Raw genomic sequence first — 14,624 nt, 5'->3', positions numbered from 1 at the left:
CGCCGGTCCAAATGTTAGCAATTCTAGAGTGGTCAGGGGTTTGCCGCTCCCAAAAGTAAGGGGGAAATTAGAAGAAGGAAAGAAGTCGTTTTCGAAGACGAAAACCAAAGCAAGGAGGTATTTTTGGTATCATTTTAATCACAAAATAGCACGAATGCGGTCTGTGCCTGTGCGCTACCCAAACGTCGATTTGAATACCACTGAACGCTAGTTTGAAAATTTCCATTTTTGTAATTTGCTTTCTTTTGTTAAGCCAAGACTTGAGAGAAACCTGGCAGCCGTCTCTAAGTCTGGCACGATTTCACCTCAGACGCACTCGGTTGGTTTGGATGTTGAGGGAGACCGCACAAGAGAGAGGGAGAAGGAGGAAAAGAGAGCTGGAGAGCAAAGCTACCGCTCGGCGGCCGCCACAGAGAGCAGGCCCGGGGCCTCTCAGCCAGGGGATCTGGCTCCACCTACAGGAATCAGAAGGCAAACCTAGTAGACGCCTCGGGGTCTGCAGGAACCCGGTGGGGGCTGGGGGAACTTTGATAATTGCCTAGAGAATTTCGTAGCCAATAGGAATGGGGGTCGGTAGAAGTGGTAAGGATTGGGAAGCAGGGATTTCCATGACCAGATCACCCACAGTCATATCAGATTCAGCGATTCTTATTTGGAGGAGAAAAGGTATCATGTCACCTCCTATGACCTAGGAATTTTAACTGGTTCCAGGTAAACCCCATTTGAAAGCAAAGGCAGCACCTGGTCCCAGGACAGGCCCAGCACATAGCATGCTCAGGCAATAACATTTGAATGAATGAATGAATGAATGAACTGAATAATCCAATCTATCAAAAAACAGAAACCTAATATGATAAAAAGAAACAACCCCCCCCCCACCCCAACACTTTTTCAGGTATATGTATGAGTTGTCAGGCATTTTTGATGGCTAGTAATTGCTACAAAAATCCTGCACCATGTAGACTAGTCACGTTCCACCTCCGATATGCCAGAGCAGTGAATGAGAACCACCGATTTCATCCCATGCCCTCATTTGCCAACGAATAAACAGAAGCTTGAAGAGGTTAAATGCCTTTTCCCAGGTCAGCCAGTTTGTTGATGACAGAACTGGTTTGGGCTAAATTTTCCTGACCTGCCTGGTGTTTGTTTTCTAAAGGCAGGAGACTCATTGTGCATTGGCCTGCTGGATGCCCTTAGCCGACTAGCTCTCACAGGAGGAAGTTAGCTTCCCTGACTCACCTGTTGGCCTGTCCCTGGGTTTCTGTCCCAGCTTCTGCTCTGGGCCACAGCCTCTGCTCATGCTGCTCTACTCCAAAAATCAAACGCTGCCTGGAGCTAATGCCTATGGTTGCTAAACTTATGAATTCATTTCCTAAAGCCTAAGGGACAGAATCTTTGAGCATGTGGGTTAGTAAGCTACAAACAGGCAGGTGCTTTGTTTTGGCAACACAGGTGTCTTATATACAATATCTCCTCCATCTATTTACCCAAAGCACTTAATAAGCAGTTACTGAGTTTCCCAATGATAGTTATAGAAGAAGATGTTATTTACCAATTGAAAAGGAATTTTTGCCATAGGCAGTTAGCACTCAGTTTCCAAATGAAAAGGTGAAGATCCTTCTGGGAAGTGAGATGCTGTGTGCATTATGTGAGATGAATATGATCCAGGGAAAGATGGGGATTAAGCAAATCCAGATTCTTTTTTTTTTTTTTTTTTTTGAGATGGAATTTCACTCTTGTTGCCCAGGCTTGAGTATAATGGCGCGATCTCGGCTCACCACAACCTCCACCTCCCAGATTCAAGCGATTCTCCTGCCTAGCCTCCGGAGTAGCTGGGATTACAGGCACCTGCCAACATGCCTGGCTAATTTTGTATTTTTAGTAGAGACAGGGTTTCTCCATGTTGGTCAGGCTGGTCTCAAACTCCCAACCTCAGGTGATCCACTCGCCTCGGCCTCCCAAAGTGCTAGGATTACAGGCGTGAGCCACTGCGCCCGGCCTAGCAGATCCAGATTCTAACCACAACCTGTCTATAAAATGGAAATAATACTGTCATGACCTCTGAATGGATTAAAAATTAATCATTATTATTAATCACAATATTAATAATAATGCTGAACTATTACTAAGTGCTTACTACATTCCAGGCTTTCAAATGACCACTTTACATGCATTGCCTAACTTATCCTCAGAGCAACCCCATGCGAGTTATAATTATTACCCCCATTTTACAAAACAAGAGAACTGAAGCTCAAAAGGGTCACAATACTCACCTACGGTGACAGTTTACAATGGTAAGGCCAGTGGTTGGAGCCCAACTCCTATCTGACTCGGGACTTCAAAACATTATGTAACACAATAAATGCCTATTAGCTGATTCTATGCCAGTGGCATTCAAATATCAATCTCTAGTTCTGAGCTTTCAAAGGAACTCTGTGCTTCTATTCCCAAACGCTGAAAGAATATCATTAATTATATATTCCACTATTGTCTCAAACTTAAAAGGGCCTAAGCCAAACTCTTTCCTTCCTTTCATAAGCATTTACTGAGAACCATTTGTGTTCAAATCTCCATGGTTTGGAATCTAGGGCAGTGGTTCTCAACTGGGGGTGATTTTGCACTCCAGAGGACATTTGACAATGTCTGGAGACATTTTTGGTTGTCACCACTGGGGCTTTGGAGTGCTACTAGCATCTAGTGAGTAGAGGCCAGGGATGCTGCTGAATGTACTACAATGCACACAGTAACTCACCCCCCAAAGGAATTATTTGGCCCAAAATGTCAATAGCTCTGAGGTTGAGAAATTCTGGTTTAGGAATATAAAGATGAATTAGATAGCTAAAATCAATCATCTGATGTAAGAGATACACGTATAAATTTTAAGCACGAATTTTACCTAGATATCTGTTTGATGACAAGGGGTCCATCAAGAGCTATGAGGTTTATTATGGGCTGGAGAAGTCTTAGTGGAGGAGGTGGCACTTAAGCCAGGCATCAAAAGAGAGATAAGATCTGGATTCTGGATAAAAAAGAACAAACAGTGTGCAGGGTGTGGGTGTACATGAAGAATGTTGGTTTATTTTAATTGGAGTGGAGGAGGTGTGAAGAGGAGTAGTGGAGAAACGGGGGTAATGTTTTGTTGGGGCCAGACCAACAGGCCCGAATGCAAAGACAACTTCGGACTTTAGGTGTAAGTAATAAGAAGCGATCTAACATTTTCACATGGGGTGTAATATGATCACAATGTTCTAGGGAGATGAATCTAGCAGCTGAATAAAAAATGGATTGCGGAGAGTAAGGAGCTGGAGACAAGAAGACATGTTATAACACTATTGCTACAGAGTTTGCTATTTTAAAATAAACCACTTAGCTATTTTTGTTATTATTAGTACCAAACAATAATTGAGTGATTACTGTGATTTAGGACCTAAGTTAAACACAATATATATATATAATCTTACTTCATGTTTCTCACTTTCATAAGGATTTCCCCATTATATAGATAAGGTAACAGGGTCTTAGACTGGATAAGAAAGTGGCAGTCAGTTTGGAGTCCAGCTCTGACTACCAAAGCCTTTGCTCCTTACTGCTTTGTGTGCTGGCCACATGGTCTGGATTCTTAACCTCTTGATCAAACCGGACTGTTCTCATTTATAAGGTGGGCAATAAAACCAAACAGCTCAGACCCCTACTGGGAATGGGACAGTCTAGGACAAACAACCTCGGGAAATCTGCTCCTCCCTGGAGGCTAGAGCTAACTGTAGGGATAAAAGGAGTGTTTCTCTGGGCTTTGCGGGGTGTGGGGAGCATAGACATATGTCCTATTACAAATACACCTACATAATAGCTTCCTTAAGTCTATTTTAAGTCTCTTCCTCCCAAGGAGATGGAAAGTAAGAGTGAAAACGGGCACAATCTGGGACATCTGAACAAAAAATCAGACTCCTCATGTCAGGCCTCTCCTGCCTTGATGAGGTTGCAAGCAGGGGATATGAAGTGGGGAACAGAAGGGCTGTGACTCCCAAATTCCTTGTTGACTTGGCTCCTGATCAGATTGCTAACTAGGTTCAGGTGTGAGCTCCGGTTTTGTTTCAGAGACTTTTGGGCACAAGCGAGGAAGGAGAGGAAAGGCGTCAAATGTATCTGAAGTCAGAGTGGGTGGCAGTGCTAGAATTGGAGGGTGTCCCAACAAAGGCATTGCCATACGCGCCTGCTGGCACCAAGTGGCAGTGACAGGCCTCTAGTGGGCCTGTAACTAGAGTGTGTTTGGTGACCCAGGACTCCAGCTTTTGTTGTGAAAGAAGATTCATTACAAGGAACAAGAGAAGGAAAGGACCAAAACGGTGTCCACCACTGAGCACCCAAGGACCAGTAAATGAATTACATGTGAGAACCTCCTTGAATTCTTCCAGAACTGTCAGATAGAAAAAGATGGTGGACATACTCACAGAGCAGGCAGGGCACAGCCAGAGAGACACTGTTTGATGGCCATCTCTGCTGTTCTACCTGACTCCTTCCAATGCAGGATAATCTTGAAACTATTTTGGAAAGTTCGTGATCTACAATTTAAAGATCAAGCACTGCGGAATTTCAAGATTCCAATTATTCTTTCTAAAATCCCACAAATTTAAAGAAACATAAGTTCTTACCACACCTCTTAGATTTTGACATTCTAGTAAATATACTTTTAAAACAAATCAGGATACAGACTCCCTCTCTAGCCTTGATTTCGTCAAGGCCAATGATTAAATCTGCAGCGCTGGGCTCAGGAGGCTCTCAAGAAGTGTCTGCCAGGTTTAACAGAGTGCAACGTTTGCCCAAAGCATCAAGAATATTCACTACATGAATTAATATAATTTTAATCCAACTTTTACCTTTCACCTAGTTATAAAAAAAAACCTTATGCATCAATATGCCCACTTTCACACAGCCTTTGCCCACAGTCTGTAAGTTGTCCTAATACTAAGACCAAATGCCAATAAGCAAATGTTTTTTCCTTGAGAAACTCTGGAAGAGGGAATTACACTAAAACATACTACTCAGAAGGATCTGTTCCACTGGTTTTGCTGGTAGAAGTGGCATAATTAGGCCTCTTCAAACCAAACAGTGTCCTGAGAAAAGAGTGAAAACCAGAAATCCAGGTTCTCATTGATATGGCCTCTTCTCCATTCTGCTGCCCTTCATGAGCTATTCTTTACGGAAATAAAGCTTGAGACTAAAAGCACTGCTATCAAGCCATGACGGTCTCCAGACAACTGGAAACATCCCTAGTCACTTCACACAGCCCACACCTCAAACTCTCTTGCTTGAATCCAACCTGGTAGATAATATATTACCCAACATTGAAGTATCAGATTGGCTTTGAATCCCTATTGAATGTCTACTATGCATTCAGTGAGGAGTTTCAAGTTATAGAGATTAAGAAGAAAGGCCCTAACGTTTGGCTTATAAGCTAGTTGAAGAAAACATAGTGCATGCAGAACAGTGGAAGACAATATTCCTTCCTCAAACACTACTGAGTGACTACTTTGAGCTAGGTCCTGTGCTAGACAATAGGGGTGCCAAAAGTAAATTGATTCCATTTTGTTCAATTCAACTCATTATTCATTTGGCATTTATTGATTGAATGCTTTTGTACTAGACCACTGCTTTTCAAACCTTAACACATATGTAAATCACCTGTGGATTCTGTTTCAATAGGTCTGGGACAGAGCGTGGGAGCCTGCACTGCTAGCGAACTCAGAGGGTATGCCGATGCTGCTGGCCTGTGAACCACACTTTGAGTAGTAAAGGACAGTACAATATCCTAGTCCCTGGCTATACAGAGGCAAATAAAATAGCCATGACCCCTGCCCTACTGAAGCTGATATGCTAACAAAGAATGTAAATATCAAACAAGGAAGTAGAGTCAGCGCTGTATTTCCGCAGGTTCCACATTCATATATTCAACCAATCACGGATCGAAAACAGCCAGAAAAAACAACAAAAAAAAAACTGCAACAATAAAGAATAATATAAATAAAAAATATATAATATAAATAAAAAATAAAGAATAATATAAATAAAAAATATAAAAGAATAATATAAATAAAAAATATAACAACTTATTTACATAGCATTTCCATTATATTAGGTATTACGAGTAATGTAGAAATGATTTAAAGTATACAGGTGCCCTCTGTCAATGGCATTCTGGCAAAAAAAAATATTTTTTTAAAGATAAAAATGTAAAATTAGATGAGAGTAAAAAATTTTAAAATAACATAAAAATAAAGTATGCAGGAGGATGTGCATAGGTGACATGCAAATACTATGCCATTTTATGTAAGGGGCTTGAGTATCAGAAGATTTTGGTATCCAAGGGGGTCCTGGAACCAATCCCCTGAGAATACTGAGGGAGGATCATTCAATAAAGTACAATGTTAGAGGAGGTCCAAAGTTACGTTGGGAGCGTTGTGTGAGGGCACCTAACTTCATCTACAGATCAAAAAAACTTTCCTGAGGAAGTGATATTTAGATTGATAGGAATTTGCAAACAGTAAAGGAAGGAAGAGTATTTCAGGCAGAGGGAACAGCATGTTTGAAGGCATGGAGGTGAGAGAAAATTTAGATATTTAACAAATATTTACTGAGTTTTCCCATTGCCAGGCTCTGTACTGGGTGGAAGACCCTGGCATGGAGGAGACTACACCACGGGACACAGATATGGGAACAAATGACTTCAAAATAATGTGGTAGGAGCTCTAACAGTGGTCAGCACCGGGCACCAGAGGAGCACTGAAGAGATTGCCTAATCAATCCCAGAAGGGATGGTATTGGAGCTGAGCCTTGACTGACGAGTGAGAATAAAGAAGGAGAAGATGTGGCAAAGTGGGAGACCCGGTCCTTGCCTCCATGGACATAGTCTAGTGGGGAAGTTGGCAAGCTGACTGTGTAACACTGATTATAGTGCAGTACAATAAGTGTCTGGGAACAGTGCCTGGCACATAGTAGGCACTCATTAAATATGTGTTGAATAAGTTAATGTATAAATGCTGTATAATACTGATTATAGTGCAGTACAATAAGTGTCTGGGAACAGTGCCTAGCACATAGTAGGCACTTATTAAATATCTGTTGAATAAATTAATGTATAAATGCTGTATAATACTGATTATAGTGCAGTACGATAAGTGTCTGGGAACAGTGCCTGGCACATAGTAGGCACTCATTAAATATGTGTTGAATAAATGAATGTATAAATGCTGTATGATACTGATTATCATAGAGTACAATAAGTGTCTGGGAACAGTGTCTGGCACATAGTAGGCATTCACTAAACATGTGTTGAATGAATGAATTTATAAATGCTGTGCTAGCGGTAGATATAATCAGGTAGTCCTAGAAACGATTGGGTACTAAATTAAGAGTTACCAACTCCAAATGCCACGGAGCTCGGAGCACAAAGAGCTCCAAAAGGGTGAAACATGAACCAGGCTTGAAGGAAGGATCAACTCTGTGGGATGAAGGTCGGTAGACATTCATCCTGAGAAGGAAAAACTACGATTGATGCCGCTAGAAGAAAAGGGTGAAGAAAACAGGAAATGAGCACAAAGCAGGACTTCTTAATCCAGGGTCCCTGGTACTTCTGGGGCATCTATGAAACCCCAGAGATTATAAGCAAAATCCTAGGTATGTATGAACAAGGTTATTTTACTGGGGAAAAAGACTAGAACTTTCATGAAATAGTCAAAGAAATCCAATAAGCCTAAGTAGGTCAAGACTCTCTCGGGGAGAACAGATAACCTACTTGAGATAGCCTGTGAATCACTTCATTCGTGACAAATAATTATGCCAATGGACTCCCAACACAGAAAACCTTGGGTCTGAGTGAGCAGCAGTGGTTTCAGCCCTGCCTTTAAGTGGCATTTTTAGCATTTCCTTGCTGCTGCCTGTCAATCCAGACCTATCCATGTTGTCAGGGTATCCTTAGCAGCTGATGGAGATGCCTCTTTCCAAAGGCAATTTACGTGCACCAAAGTCCTTCCTCCTAATGATTGTCCAGTAGGGACAATGCCCTCTTGTTAGAATGTCCATTGTTTACATTTATCTGATCTTTTCTCATAATTTCCGTTGAGCAGCAGTTGCTACAACCACCTGAGCATCGGATGGGCAATTAATTGGAACAGATTTAATAAATGTACTAGAGAAGGAAGCTGTATGTTTATGGACTACAGTCCTTTCATGGTCATGCATGATGGACCGAGCACTTTTCCACCCAGCTGCTTATGCACCACAGTGAACACAAAATTTACATACCTGGAAGAAAACAGCTTCTGAAACATTACTAATGAATGTAGCGAATTTGTCTTGTTAGGATAAGCTATGGTATCTCCATGGCTTAACTTTGCACCATCCTACTCTTGGTTAAAAATATCTACAGTGTCTCCCCTTACTGTCTTCTTTCTAAAATATAATTTTATATTTTAATTGAAGTGGCCCTTTTTCAACCAAGAATCAGGGCATTGTGAAAGAGCAATGTGCATCCCCCTGTTTGAAAGCACAGGGAATGTTTAAAGTTTTTAGAATACAAAATAACTAGAGCGGAAACCTTAGCAACCAAACTGTACTAGTAGGAGTGTAATGTTCAAAGAGGGGGACAATGGTCCCAATCCCCTCAGGGTTAGACACACCACATGAGAAATATTTGTATCCAGTACTTGATGCCGCATCCTTCAGGGGGTAACGATAGGCCCGTGAGGCTGGCAGGTGCTCTCAAAGTGAAGGCAAATGGCAATGGCTAACATTCCATGGAGTTCTTGCTAAGTGCCAAGCACTGTACATTTAATCTTCACAACCACCCTATAAAGAAACTATTAGGGGCCAGGCACGGTGGCTCATGCCTGTAATCCCAGCACTTTGGGAGGCTGAGGCGGGCAAATCATGAGGTCAGGAGTTTGAGACCAGCCTGGTCAACATGGTGAAACCCCGTCTCTACTAAAGATACAAAAAATTAGCTGGGCATGGTGTTGTGTGCCTGTAATCCCAGCACTTGGGAGACTGGGGCAGGAGAATCGCTTGAACCTGTGAGGCGGAGGTTGCAGTGAGCCGAGATCACGCCACCACACTCCAGACTGGGTGACAGAGCAAGACTCTGTCTCAAAAAAAAAAAAAAGGAAGAAGAAAAGAAACTATTAGGTTGGTGCAAAAGTAATCACAGTTTTGCCATTGAAATTAATGGCAAAAACCTCAATTACTTTTGCACCAAGCTAATATTATTATTATCCCCATTTTACAAATAAAGAAACTCAGGGTCACCCACGTAGTAAGTGAAGGAACTCAGAGTGCCACTCAGTTCTGTCTGATTTCCATGGAGCCTCAGTGTAAGCAGTTGGTGTATTTTTAATTAATCTAGCTAGAGATGATTGGTAATTATGACACTGAAATCATTGCAACTGTGTTGTGTGTGCATTAGTCTTGTCTCACCAATCAGAATAAACACACTGTGAAGGCAGTGACCACATTAATTACACACATGTTTACTTTCCAGGCTAAGCACAGAGCTGGACATAAGCAGATCTTCCTTACAACTTTTGCTGAATAAAATAACCCATTTTGAAATGCCTCAAAAACCAATTTACCCATAAGATTATTGAGGGTGTTGGGGGAAAGGACGCTCTGGGGATATGAATTGTTAGCGACATTTTAGAGGACACTTTGTTCATAATTATCAAAATGTAAAATGTGTAAACCCCTTGACCCACAGTTACGTGTCTAGGAGTCTACTCAATCTATTCTATAGAAATGCTGATACATATATGCAAAAATAGATAGAACAATATATAAAGATACATACATATATATGCAAAGGTATATACATAAAGATATATATACACCTAAATACATATATAAATATTCATATATTTCTTTTTTATTACAGTTCTGTTTATTTTAGCAAAATAAAGAAGAAACAACTTAAATGCCCATCAGCAGGGGAATTGTTAAAAAATTAGGCTACAACCATACCTTACAATACAATATAGCCACTAAAATACTGGAGTAGATGTATTAGGTTAACCATATGAAACTGCCAATGTTTTACTGCTATTGACATAAATAACAATTTCATATGCTTCAACATAATATATGTACAGATATGAAAAGATTTATAAGAATATTGGTAGTTGAAAAAAGCAAGTTGCAGAACAGTACCTATAGTATGGCATATTTATGTTTAAGACAGAAGACAAACATAGAGAATAAACAAGAAAGGTACTCACCAAAAAATTAAGATGGTTATTTCTGGGCATGGCAGTTTTCATATTTTACTCTATAAAGTTCTACATTGTTTTAATCTTTTGTGATGAAAATTTTTTATAATTTCTTGGCTGGGCGCCGTGGCTCATGCCTGTAATTCCAGCACTTTGGGAGGCCGAGGCAGGCGGATCACGAGGTCAGGAGATCGAGACCTTCCTGGCCCACGTGGTGAAACCGTGTCTCTACTAAAAATACAAAAATTAGCCGGGCGTGGTGGTGCATGCCTGTAATCCTAGCTACTTGGGAGGCTGAGGCAGGAGAATCACTTGAATCAGGGAGTCAGAGGTTGCAGTGAGCTGAGATCGCGCCACTGCACTCCAGCCTGGTGACAGAGTGAGACTCTGCCTCAAAAAAAAAAAAAAAAAATTATAATTTCTTTTAAAAATTTGTTTAATACAACTGATTCCAAAGTATTTACACATTTTGTAAACATTATTTTTCTGATCTACAAGCTCCAAACTCTCAGGAACTCACATGTTTCTTCACTGGGCCAGACAAGGAGAGTAATAAAGAATTAACCTTAATTATGCAAAGAAATCCAGATGGTGAGAAAAGAGTAAAAAGCAGAACTTCAACTTGGATTATCTCAAGACAATTGCCTGAAAATCTCCTGCTTACTTTTCCTGTTTAAACCTGGCTTTTCAGATGAATGTGAGGTGATCTGCTTTTCTGTGATTCAGAACTTCATAGAACTTGGCAGGCCAAGAATTACAAAGAAAGGAAGAAAATGAAAGGAGGAAAGTGAGGTAGTGAAAGAAGATGGGCAGAACTTGAGAAAGCTTTATAAAGTAACAGAATACACCCCACACCCTTTGGGAACAAAGGAACAAAGCTGATGGAACACAACAGATGTTCTCCTTCCCAAACCATGAAAGCATAACACTCTACAACTCCTCCTCACTCCAAGGAGTGGCCAATGCTCCTTACTGGAATATCTGTACAACAAAGGTTTTTCTTGTCATTATTGTTTCCTTAGAGCATGGATAAAAAGGAAAAAACACCATTACCAGAAACTATCAAGTGTGGTTTAACTGTACTGTCATTTTATCTTGATTCTTGTTTCTCTCTAACAAATTTCATTGAGGTATAGTTTACATACAATAACATGCACTCATTTTAATTGTACACATCCATGAGTTTTGACAAAGCAATACACCTATGTAACCACCATTGTAATCAAGATATAGAACATTTCCATCATCCAAAAAGATTCCTTTGTGTCAACATGCTTTGCTCAGAGTGAAACTGAAAAAAAAAATTAAAATTAAACAAAAATGGCCAGGTATGGTGGCTACGCCTGTAATACCAGCACTTCGGGAGGCCCAGGCAGGCAGATCACTTGAGGCCAGGAGTTCGAGACAGCCTGGCAAACATGGAGAAACCTCGTCTCTACTAAAAATACAAAAATCAGCTGGGTGTGGTGGTGCACATCTGTAATCCCAGCTACTTGGGAGGCTGAGGCACAAGAATCGCTTGAACCCAGGAGGCAGAGGTTACTATGAGCCAAGATTGCACCACCGTGCTCCAGCCCGGGTGACAGAGCAAGACACCATCTCAAAACAAATCAAAAACAAAACCATTCCTTTGTGCTGGTCTATCCCCACTCACAACCCTAGCCCCTGGCAACCACTGGTCGGCTTTCTGTCACTCTAGATTAGATTTTTCTTTAACATTTCATATAAGTAGAATCATATGGTATGAACTCTTCTGTATGTGACTTCTTTCACTCAGCATAATGTCCTCGAGACTCACCCATGTTGCTGTGTGCATTGATAGTTCATTCCTTTTTCTTACTGAGTAGTATTCCATTGTGTGGCTAGGCCATGAGCACAGTTTATCCATTCACCTATTGTTAAAACTTTGGTTGCTTCTAATCTTTGACTATTATGAGTAAAGCTGCTATCAGCATTCGTTTGACTCTTACTTTTGAAGTGAAATTCAAACCTAGCCATTTTGGTGGGGCATGGAGATGGGAATAAAACTAGCATTTTTAAGGGACCTACTGAGAGCTGGGTGCAGAAGATAAAAGACGAGGAAAGAGGGGAGCATTCTTTCACTCTCTAAAGAAAGCACAATAAGGATTGCCCTGGCCGGGCACCGTGGCTCAGGCCTGTAATCCCAGCACTTTGGGACGCCAAGGCAGGCGGATCACCTGAGGTCAGGAGTTCGAGACCAGCCTGATCAACATGGTGAAACTCCGTTTCTACTAAAAATACAAAAATTAGCCAGGTGTGGTGGCGCGTGCCTGTAATCCCAGCTATTCGCGAGGTTGAGGCAGGAGAATCACTTGAACCCAGGAGGCGAAGGTTGTAGTGAACCGAGATCGGGCCATTGCACTCCAGGCTGGGCTACAAGATCGAGACTGTCTAAAAAAAAAAAAAAAGTTTCTAAAAATTGAGCAAGGAGCTAGAGTCTCTAGAAATGACTAAGACCCGAAATATTAAATATTTCCGCTCATAGTTGAAGACAAAACTTTATCCAGCCTTGGCGGCTCCTTTCCCCTTCCCCCTTTATCAGGGACTTAGTTCATGATCAGGACTGCTGCATGGAGGGCGGCCTGGGGCGTGCTGTATTTGTGCTGACCCGGGCCTCCTGGCCTCACTGCTGTCGCCGAGCTGCGTGCTGGTCTTCAACGCCCGCAACGACAATATGCTGCGGCAGCTGGAGGCCGAGCTGGGCGCCGGGCGGTCTGGCTTGCGCGTGGTGCGGGTGCCCTCAGACCTGGGCGCAGAGGTTGGCTTGCAGCCCGCTGCTTGGGGCCGTGCGTCAGCTCCCCAGGACCGAGGAGCTGCAGCGACTGCTCTTCATCAACAGCGCGGGCTCTCCTGGAGATGTGTCCAAAAGCTTCGTGGACCTGGGTGACTCCACTCAAGTGAACAAAGACTGGGCGCTGAACTTGACCTCCATGCTCTCTCTGCCGTACTTGCAGCGTCTTGAAGGCCTTCCCAACCAGTCCTGGCCTCAACAGAACTGTGGTTAACATCTCAACCCTCTGTGCCCTGCAGCCCTTCAAAGGCTGAGCACTGTACTGTGCGGGAAAAGCTGCTGGTAACATTCTGTTCCAGGTCCTGGCGTCGGAGGAACCTAATGTGAGGGTGCCGAACTAGGCCCCAGGTCCTCTGGACACAGACGTGTCCCAGCGGTTAGCCCGGTAGACCTCCGTGGACCCAGACATGCGAAAAGGCTGCAGGAGCTGAAGGCAAAGGGAGAGCTAGTGGATTGCAGGGTGTCAGCCCAGAAACGGCTGACCTTGCTGCAAAAGGAGGTGTTCAAGTCTGGAGCCCATGTGGACTTCGACGATAAATAAGCCCATGTCTTTGGCTTCCTAAACCTTTCTGCCCCCACTTTCAGACACACTCCAGAGCCCCGTGGCTCCCCACACCCTGCCATGGTGGCAGTCCTGCCTTACACAGATGAACACTCATGTCTACTGTCCTACTCTCACACGTAGCCTGCTGTGATGAGCTTCCAGGTCGCTGGCCTTACCAGTTGTCTGGAATCTGGACTTGGCACCCTGGATTATGAGGAGGCTTAGGAGAGAGGTTATGGGTGTTCATGTCTCTATCCCCAGGAATAGAATTTAAGGGATGGGAAGAGCAGGAGAAGAAGCTGAAAAACACAAGAGAGGAGGTTGTGTCTCCTGCTCATAGCTAGTCCATGGGGAGAGGGAAGAGTGACCTGAGTCAAATAGGAGGATGCATGCAGATTCGCAGATGGCCTGGTGGGGAGGAAGAGCAGAGGGCACAAGTCCCTGTTCACACAGATGCCCCCTGCTGAGGGGAGCAGCACCTTCTGTTGAACTTCATGTCCTCACTCTGATGTCTCCTTCCTCCAGAATCCACCACCCCTCCCCCAGGCTGGGAGAAGGAGCCCTTGGGTGTCTACGTACATGGCCAAGGCAGATACAAATAAAATTTAAAAAAAAAAAAAAAAAAAAGGGAGAGTGTTACTTAATCTTTTCAGTTAAGGCAACATTGCTACCTTTCTCAGAGTGAGTGATTGAAGTCAAGAAAGAAGCCCTGCCTGGGATTAGAGAAACTGAAAAGAAATACGATGACTCATTAAAACAGTTTGAAAACTATAGAAAGGTCAACAATTTAATGCAAATATTAATTAAATGCCTAGAACAAGAAAAGGGAGGCAAAAGTGAGTGAAGAAGAACATCTATTGCCCTTCATATGTGTGGACCACTGAGCTACGAGCTTTACCTATATGAATTGAATTGATTTTCATAACCTATAAGGCAAGTACTATTTTTATCCCCATTTTATGTATGAAGAAATCGTGCCACAGAGAAGTTTAATAACCTGCCCAAGGTAACACACAGT

The 14,624-nt window shown here is 42.5% G+C and overlaps 1 pseudogene; it reads left to right on the top strand.

Moving 5' to 3' along the window:
* The first annotated feature begins 7,583 nt into the window (after nucleotides 1–7,583).
* LOC129458262 (sepiapterin reductase-like) lies at nucleotides 7,584–13,603 on the top strand (annotated as a pseudogene).
* Nucleotides 13,604–14,624: the final 1,021 nt, after the last annotated feature.

The sequence above is a fragment of the Symphalangus syndactylus genome, chromosome 19, assembly GCF_028878055.3.
Source record: "Symphalangus syndactylus isolate Jambi chromosome 19, NHGRI_mSymSyn1-v2.1_pri, whole genome shotgun sequence".
NCBI lineage: Eukaryota > Metazoa > Chordata > Mammalia > Primates > Hylobatidae > Symphalangus > Symphalangus syndactylus.
Note: the sequence above shows the minus strand (reverse complement) of the source record. Positions and strands in the feature narration are given on the sequence as shown.